This window comes from Xyrauchen texanus, chromosome 30 (assembly GCF_025860055.1).
Source record: "Xyrauchen texanus isolate HMW12.3.18 chromosome 30, RBS_HiC_50CHRs, whole genome shotgun sequence".
In the NCBI taxonomy this organism is placed as follows: Eukaryota; Metazoa; Chordata; class Actinopteri; order Cypriniformes; family Catostomidae; genus Xyrauchen; species Xyrauchen texanus.
Window position 1 is genome coordinate 26456941 of NC_068305.1, and position 9316 is coordinate 26466256.

Below are 9316 nucleotides of genomic sequence, written 5' to 3' on the forward strand. Positions count from 1 at the left end.
GAATTAAAAATAAAAATTAATCAGCAAGACTGGGAATAAATATCATATAATACATTCCATACGACTCAATCAAGTGTTTGGAAATAATATGCTTAGAAGATTTATTTTTTATAACACCTGTTAAAGTAAATACAATAGCATGGTAAACGGGTATTGTTGGAGAAATCGTGGAGAAAATAAAAGGCTCATTACAGTCAAATTCTATATGAGTGCTCTAAATTGACAACTGATTGGAATGAAGAGATTAAACTGCAGAATAGAAATACATCCAGAAAACCATATTTTGGGTGAGATGTCATTGTCCTGTAATCAGAATAGCAGCTTTGAAAAAGATGACAAAAAATTGCCTTAAACCAGAACCACCACAAATTGAAAGATGGAGAGGAAATTATTTCAGAAATTCACCAAATAACATTTATAATAAATAATAAAAGTCTAGAATGTGAATATAAATGGGATTTGCTTAATAATATTATAAATTCATTTAGATAGATTGTTTCCTTCAGATTCTTGATTTTTGAACAACATTAGTTAAAATATGAGGTATGATGTACTCTCATTAAACTTTTTATTTCATTTTTTAAAGGAGGTGATGCCTTAACTTTCTTTCCACTTTATTTGAAATAGAATATAGCATCTAAATTCATTAATTACACAACATGTAGAATATGTTGTGAATGGTTATTTTATATGTTTATTCAAAATAACATTTTTGTATTTCTCTTTCTCTTGATGTACAATTTGTATTTTAAAAACTATTATTTTTTGCAGGTATCATATTAATCCATTTTACTGGCTGTTTTTTTAGATAGCCTGATATATTATATGTTCAAATATATTTGTTGCTATGGCTAAAGAGGATAAATGAGAAGTAATTACATTTTAAATAAAACAACACTATCTGCTGAAAATCTACATTTAGATTCTCAAATAAATAATTTATCATGAAGAGTCGAGATTTCTCAGATTTGATTTGTAAAGTGTGCTTTAAGAGACACTGGGAGTGACTTGATTGGTTCAGCATCTGTTAGCGATCTGTAATCCAGAAAGAATGATGCTATGGAGCAGGTTAGCCAACTGTCATGGTACCTAAAACCTGGGTTGAGGCAAACTAAACTAAAACTAAACACAGTATACAAGAAAGTATATAAAATTTCCAACATTTATTGTGCGTACCAATCAATGCGGGAGTTTAGTAGCTTGGAAAGTCAGTACCAGAGATCCCCACTAGATGCCAGTAAGAGACTTAATTTACTGTTGATCGTAGAGACCATTGACGCCAATAGTTTCTACGATCTACTTAGGCTTATGATACATTTGAGAAACGCAGCCTGCATGTCGTCACAAAAGATTCCTTCCATGCTGCCTCGGAAAAGTACACTGTCTAGTAGGATCTGCTCACAGGCAAACACTACAGAACATGCCAGGACATGTTACAACATGATAGGTTTCAGCATGTCTGTTGTTTTGGAAGTCTGCATTGTAATCTACATGCTAATTTGATGTTTGGATAGAAATGTCATGCCAAAAATTTAAATCATGCTTAACTTGCTGGATGGTGCTGGAGGCAGTAGCCTGTGTATTTATAAATGTTTTCAGAAGCTATATTATAGGTGTGGGTGAGAAACAGATAAAAAAAGTCAAATAATATATCTACACTTTCATTAGCCCTCCTCACCTGAGGACCAAGTTCTTCTTCTGTTTTTTTGCAATTCACTTTTTTTTTTTTTTTTTTACACATCGCCATCTACAGGGCAGGGAGGAAAACGAAAAATGGGAGGGATAAAGCAAAAGAGAAGAAATCATAATTGTACAACAGCCAAGATGGTAGCAATCTGCACAAACAATGCAAATCACCTGGAGGGCTGTTTGAAAATAGATTTATAGTAAAAAAATAAAAATAAAAAAGGACTTAAATATTGATATTTTCACACCCACAACTATCATATCACTTCTAAAAATGTGGATTTAACCACTGGAGTCATATGGATTACTTTAATGCTCCCTTTATGTGCTTTATGGAGCTTCAAAATTCTGGCCACCGTTTACTTGCATTGTATGGACCAACAGATCTGAGATATTCTTGTGAAAATATTTATTGTGTTCTACAGAATAAGCCATATACAGTATATCTGGGGTGGCATGAGGGTGAGTTGATGATGACAAAATTTTCATTTTTTGCAGAACTATTTCTTGGGATGGTGGGAGAAACTGAGAATATCTAGCATGCAGCATTCTTTGTGAAAAATGTTCAGGAGCACAGCAGGTCAGAAATTGCCTTGTGGTTTGGTGTTTACCTTTGCACTCCATGTAGCCCAAGGCCAAGTCACTATGGCAACTTCCTCGCACCAGGAAGGGAATAATTGCAGTTCAGAATTCCAAATGGATGGTGTGCCTGGTTGAAGGTGATAGTTTTGTGCTGCTCTTTCAGACACTGCAATCTGTCTGACTAAGGAACCCAGTCACATATCAAACTCCTTCTCTATAAGTTCATGTGGTCTGTAGAATAAAGGGATACACCACTGAAAGCTGCCATGTTTTATGAGAAAACATATACATGAGGACTTTGTTAATTAGTGAAAACCATGTATATAATTTTGAAGTGGATGCATTTGGTCCAGTATGGCTGGAGATATCTTTTTCATTTTAACGTTTCTGCTACAAGGGGTTACTTTGATCTGAATTTGTATTTTTTTTGCCACCTCTAGTTGGGTGCTATCTTCAGAAAGAATTATTAATTGTGCATGTTAAAGCAGTCAAATCACAAGTTTTGTATTATGGAAACCCACTACCAAAAATAGCAAGTGTGAAAGATTGTTAGGGGTCTGAAAATGTTACAAAAAACGTATACAGGTATGGCATGAATTTATATATAGTATTTTTCTACTTGAACAGAGAACCTGGCCAAATCTTTGTATAAATCTCTCTTTTCTGTACAAAAAAGTTAGTATTTTAATGGATTGTACATTCACTGACATCCATACAACAGCAGTGGATATCACCTCACTTTAAAGCCTAAAACACCACCCAAAATTGACATAAAAGTAGTGCTTGTGACTTGTGCATCATATTCCAAGGCATAATTCACTCAAATCACTGAACAACTCAAATAGTCCAAATGAAATCATTGGTAACACTTTACAATAATGTTCCATTCGTTAACGTTAGTTAAAGGAATATTCCGGGTTCAGTACAAGTTAAACTCAGTTGACAGCATTTGTTAACGTTGATTACCACAAAAATAAATTTTGACTCGTTCCTCCTTTTCTTAAAAAGAAAAAAGGAAAAAAGAAGAAGCAAAAATCAATGTTACAGTGAGGCACTTACAATAGAAGTGAATGGGGACAATTAAAGTGAATGTGGCAAATATTTGGAGGGTTTTAACAGAAATGTGGAGCTTATAATTTTATTAATAGCACTTTAATTCATTTTTCTGTAAAAACTCATGTATTGTTTGAGCTTATATAGCATTTCTATAATTGTAATTTTCACAGTTATTTTAGGTTTTTAAGATATGTTGACATTACATTGCCATGGTAACAAAGTTGTAAAATTGGCTATAACTTTACACAGCAAAGGTTTGTAAGTGATTTTATCACACTAAAATCATGTTTACATGCATATCCTTTATATCATGTGGCTATACTTTTGAAACAGTGATTATTTTAATGTAAAAAATTGGCCCCCATTCACTTCCATTGTAAGTGCCCCACTGTAAACTCGGAACGAGTCGAAATACATTTTTGTTATAATTAACATTATGTCATAAATGCGGTTGATATGAACTTAACTTGTACTGAACCCGGAACGTTCCTTTAATGCTTTATGTATTATGAACAAACAATGAACAATATAGTTTTACAAAATGTATTAATCTTTGTTAATGTTAATAAAAATAGAATTGTTAATTGTTAGTTCATTGTGCTAGTGTTGAGTTCGAGTCCACCTTAGCTGAGTCTGAGTCAAGTCAGAGTTTTTAAACTATTTAAATCACAAATGCTGCACATGGCTGGACTATGAAAAAAATCCTGAGTCAAGTCTGAATAAAAATGCATCCGAGTCTGGGACAAGTCCAAATCCATTAAAATTGGACTTGTGAGTCCGAACTTGAGTACACCAACTCAACATTGTGCATTAACTAATGTTAACAAATACTACTTTTGATTAAAAAAATTATTAGTGTATTTTGAAATTAACATTAACCAAGATTAATAAATGCTGTGAAAGTATTGTTCATTGTTAGCTAATGTCAACTAACGTTGTTAACTAATGTTAACAAATAGAACCGTATTATAAAGTGTTTCCAAATTATTTGGTCACAAGATGGGCAACAACCAATGAGCTTTAATGTGTGCTGCTAATATCTTACACAAGTCAAACAGTGATTACTATATTAAATTATAAGAACTTTCTTATCCATTTGTACCATAATATTCTGAAGCACAAGCACTTTTTACCTATGTGTCTTTAAAAATATCAAGGTTACAACCAACTATTTTAACTTATAGGAAGTGGCTGAGAACCAGAGGGTGAACAAATTCAACATGGAAACCATGGAGTCCTGGTCTCTTTTCATTTGAAGGGTCCTGATTACAGGACTGCAGAAAAGCAGAGACCAGCAGCTTGAATCCGTTATCCATCGTCACCCAGCTTGAAACTGGTCCACAACAGGCCATTCAATCCCAGCGCCCCTCTCCTATTTCCTGCACCAGTGACCATACATCTCCTCCCTTTCTTTCCACTTGGGCCAAACTAATGAACCAAAGAGGTTGAGGGTGGGGGTACTGTTGTCAGCCAGACAATGTCCAGATCACCCCTCTTTCATTTCCCCCTCCTATCACCACAAAGCTTTGCATTTACTTGTACAACATTATGCTGATAACTATCAGGAATCATCTTATTTAAAAAATCAGATTACGCAAGTAAACCGCATTTACATGAGATATGACATCATCAGCCTTTTCTCTGGCTTTGACATCAAAATGCAAACAGGCTAGCAAAAAACACATGCAGACATTGGACAAGCCACCAAAATGCCAGTAAAGATGTTTACATGCAGAGTGAAATCAGGATAATGGGCAAAATGCCCCTCGTTATGTTGTTCTGTCCCATATCACTTACTTTCTTCTTCCTGTGAACAAGCTTCTCTCATAGCATACATGAACCTGCAACGTATGTCAAGATTTTCACCAAAAAGTTCAGGTTATTTTCTTTTGCCTTCAGAAGACTTGGAATATGATGCATGAGTATGGGCTACTTTTATGATACCTTTGGGTCCTTTTTTAAGCTTTAAAGCAAGTCGCTATCAATTGCCATTGTCTTGAAAAGATTGGTACAGTATATGCATTAGAATGCCTACTTTTGTGTTCTGCATAAGAAAGAATGTCATAAGAGTTTGGAAAGACATGATGGTAGATGGTGAATGTAAAATGATGGTAAATCATTTTGGGGTGAAAAGAATTAACATAATCGTGTAAGTTTGTGCATGTAAACGTGTTTTGTTATGTATGGGATTTCTTTACTTATCATTGTCCCAGTGCAGCTTGATTAGACTAGGTGGCATTACCTTGTCATCATTGTCATAACCAGAGTTTAAATTGAGTCCAGGCAGTTGTACAGCTTCACTCAGCTGGCTGTGATTTTCAGTGGAGTCTATACCCAGAGCCCCAAGCCTTTATTTCCTGGAATAACTAATTACATAACCAGGAGCTGCAGCAGACACAGCAGAGGAGCCCACTGTTTTGTAGCCTTGTTATTTACTAGATGAACAGGGGCGGTGACAGACTCCAGGGGAGGGAATAAGAAGACCTGTTTTTGTGGATTTTTTGCAAGCTTCAACCCTTCTTTCTTCAGCCCAGCTGCAGTGCTTCCCAAAGGAAACCAACCGGACTGTGTCCATAACTTGAGGTGGAAGTGATTCCATTAGCAGCTGTAAGACCAATGCATAGTTCTCCCTGCAGACTGTAGAGGTTGTATAAGAGACCTACATTGGCCCCTGAGGGCCCCTGGTGGCCCTTTGAAATATATGAATCTGAACCAATCAGAAAAATAAATTGTAGGAGTGTGACTTAATAAAGAAATGTATAATGAGACAAGACTAGTGAATGGATTAAATAATAATAAAAAAATGATAAGGCTAGATATACTTTAAAGCCAAACTAATGAGTATATAGTGATATGCAATATACTATACAGTATGAGTATGTTTCCAGTAGCTATATCCAGAAGTATGCAGACATTTTCCACTGTTTATGTCCGATCAGAATGTAACATCAGTGTCTTATGAGGAAAAAGTAATTCTCCACGAGCAACAAAAAAATAAATAATGTTCACACTTGTCCTTATTTCAGGCGGCTTCCTATTCGTGAAAGACCTGAATCTAAACACAGAACCTGGCAAAATCCCTTCATATTTTTTTTTCTATAACCCTATTAAAATACATGTGATTTAAGAATATAAAAAGTTATTCTCTTGCTGCTGCAGTTACTTTGGTTATTTCTTTTTATCTGCATTTCCAGTTATCCTGACAATGTTCTTTCTTGCATGTTTATGCTAAATACTGAGTTAAGACAGGATGTTTGCTTTTTGACTGGGTCCAGAGATTTGTTTAGTCCAGCCTGTTTTTTTTAATAAAATAAAATACCAAAATCTGTTTTACTTCTTCATTATTAACTTTTATGTTTCATTAGATGACCTATTATACCATTAGGGACATTGTGCTAGCTGAATAGAGAAAGAGGGCTGCACACATTTGGAGGTATACTGTAAAAAGATGTCTAGCCAAGTAAACGACAACAAATATGCAACTTGTGATATAATAGTATTAAAGGACCATGAGAATTATATCCTATTCGCTCCATTTTAATGCACTTATGAGGTTTTCATAATTTGGATCCCAGACTTATAGAATACACTGAAGCATAAGAAGCACAATACATTGATTGGCTGCCCTTAATACTGCATGTACATCAGCGTTTTGCTTGGTTTGTGTGTATTGTACTTCCCAGTAGTTATAAATGCCAATAGCATACAGTCAACATATTACACAAATGCAACTCTTTTATACCTCAGGGTGCTCTGTGTGACTAAAATGACATATGCATGCTGACAATTTCACTTAAATTGAATTGACAATCAGTGTATTAGCCCATTGTCTGAGTGTATTTCAGTGAATGTGTGTGTGAGGCTGAAACTGGGTTTATAAAGTGACAGGCTGGTTTGTTAATAAGCAAGAGACAGAGAGTCACTGGAGTGATGCTGAGCACTGCAGACAGATCCTTCTGAAGCCAGAGATTTTCTCAACAGAAATATCTCTCTGGGCAAGCTTGTGTCATGCATTGTGTGTTCATAATGCAAATGCAGACTGATCCCATTGTCGCTTTGCCTCACATCGCAGGCAAGCAGACCACTTTGTGAATAGATGGGGATGTGCATCAGGATAGGTCATGTTAGGACTTGTCTAATTTGTGTGTGCTGTAAGTGGGAGACTGCATAGACCTATTAATTAAAACTTTAGCTGTAACATGAATGTCAATAATTCTTTATGAAAGATATCAAAACATTACTAATTATGCAAAAAAAATGGTCTCCTTGAAATGTATGTAATTGCTGAGATTTAATATCTGGGCCTGCAGCTTCACGTCCCTGCCACTAGATATCTGTTTTGACTGTTTTGCTCATTCAATTTACCTGTTGCTAATTTCTATCACCTGCAAACCACCTGTATATCAATCATTTACTTGTGAGGTCTTGATTCTGGAACTTTGAGTGTGTATTCATTCTCAGTTTTCTTAGGCCTGTCACGATTATTAAATAATCGTCTGATCGTGGATAGTTGATCTAACTGCGGTTATTTGAGACAACCGTGATTATTATGCACTTCAAATTCCAATCACATTTGAATGTCTAAATAAGGGATTTTAAGTGAATATATAGGTTAAATGTTGTCAACGGGGCGTTTGTGTGTTATTCAGTTGATCGCGTGCGTCATTGAGTTGAATTGCAGACGTCATCCAGCAGCTCCTGTCCAGAAGAGCATGTGAGAGAAGCGGATGCATATCTAATATAATATAAATATACAAATATATAGGCTATAATTATATTTTATAAAAATATACAAAATAATATACAGGAGTTCCAAAACACAGTGTTAATGTAAACCTGACCAAAACTAAAATTGATCAAAAAGAGACATATTTTCAATATTTTGATATTTAAACATATTTTTCATGTAATTTTCAAGTTTTTAAAGCCTTAAAAGGAAATAATACATCCCTATTTTATTTTCTGATTTATATTTATGAAATTAAATATGAATTAACTGTGAAAGCCCTAAAACAGACAATTAATCATCAGACAAATTTCATAATCGTGACAGCCCTACCCTGTCTCTTTGATTTTGGATCAAAGATTGGATTTTAAGTTAGATTCATATCTGCATTTTTGACACACTGATTCTGTATTTTTCTCACTGTTACGTCATTAAATCTCTGCATATAGAACTTAATCCTCCTCAAATGTTTGAGTTGTCAGCTTTTGTCTCTGTTTCTCCACGCATTACATAAAGTCCATAAGAGCACTGAACTGTTTCTCTGTTATACTGGGGCTTTGAAATATATGCCAATCAAAATGTTTCAAGCTTCCTGTGTATGACAAGTTCATTGCACACATCCGTCACTTTTCGTAGAGTATTCAGTCAAACCTACAGCTAGTAAAACTCAAAGGAACACAGAAACAGACAGGTTCTGCTCCATACTAAGTGAAAATAGAACGTATCAAATTATTGTTAACATTTTCTTATTGGATGACATCAGTCTAAAAAATATGGTTTAATCCTCTGATGAGCATTATTCTGTTGCATACAGTGTTGGGTAAATTACTCAAAAATAGAAATTCACTACTTCACTAAAATCAGATTACTGACTTTCCAGATTATTTAATCGAATAAGTAATCACATAAATAATTACTTTGTTGTTATTTTATAAAACACTTTTCACAGAAAAGCTTTTGTTTTTATGCTCAACAAATTAACAATAATGCTTTATATATAATAATCTTTCCTCCTTCGTTGACTCGTTATGCGCACATCCTTCAGCTGTACATATTAACATAATTGACCCTTCGCTAAGCCCCGCCTTAAAAACAGTTCTCACCAATCCTGTTTTAGCAACTGTTGCCCTGCTTCTATTACTCTGACAAGCATATGCTATTTTCCAATGACATCCTATGGAAATAATGTGTGTTTGAATACTTTTAACCATGATTTTATCAAAATAATAAAAAAAAATGTCAAACACGATGTTGCCGGGCTATTTG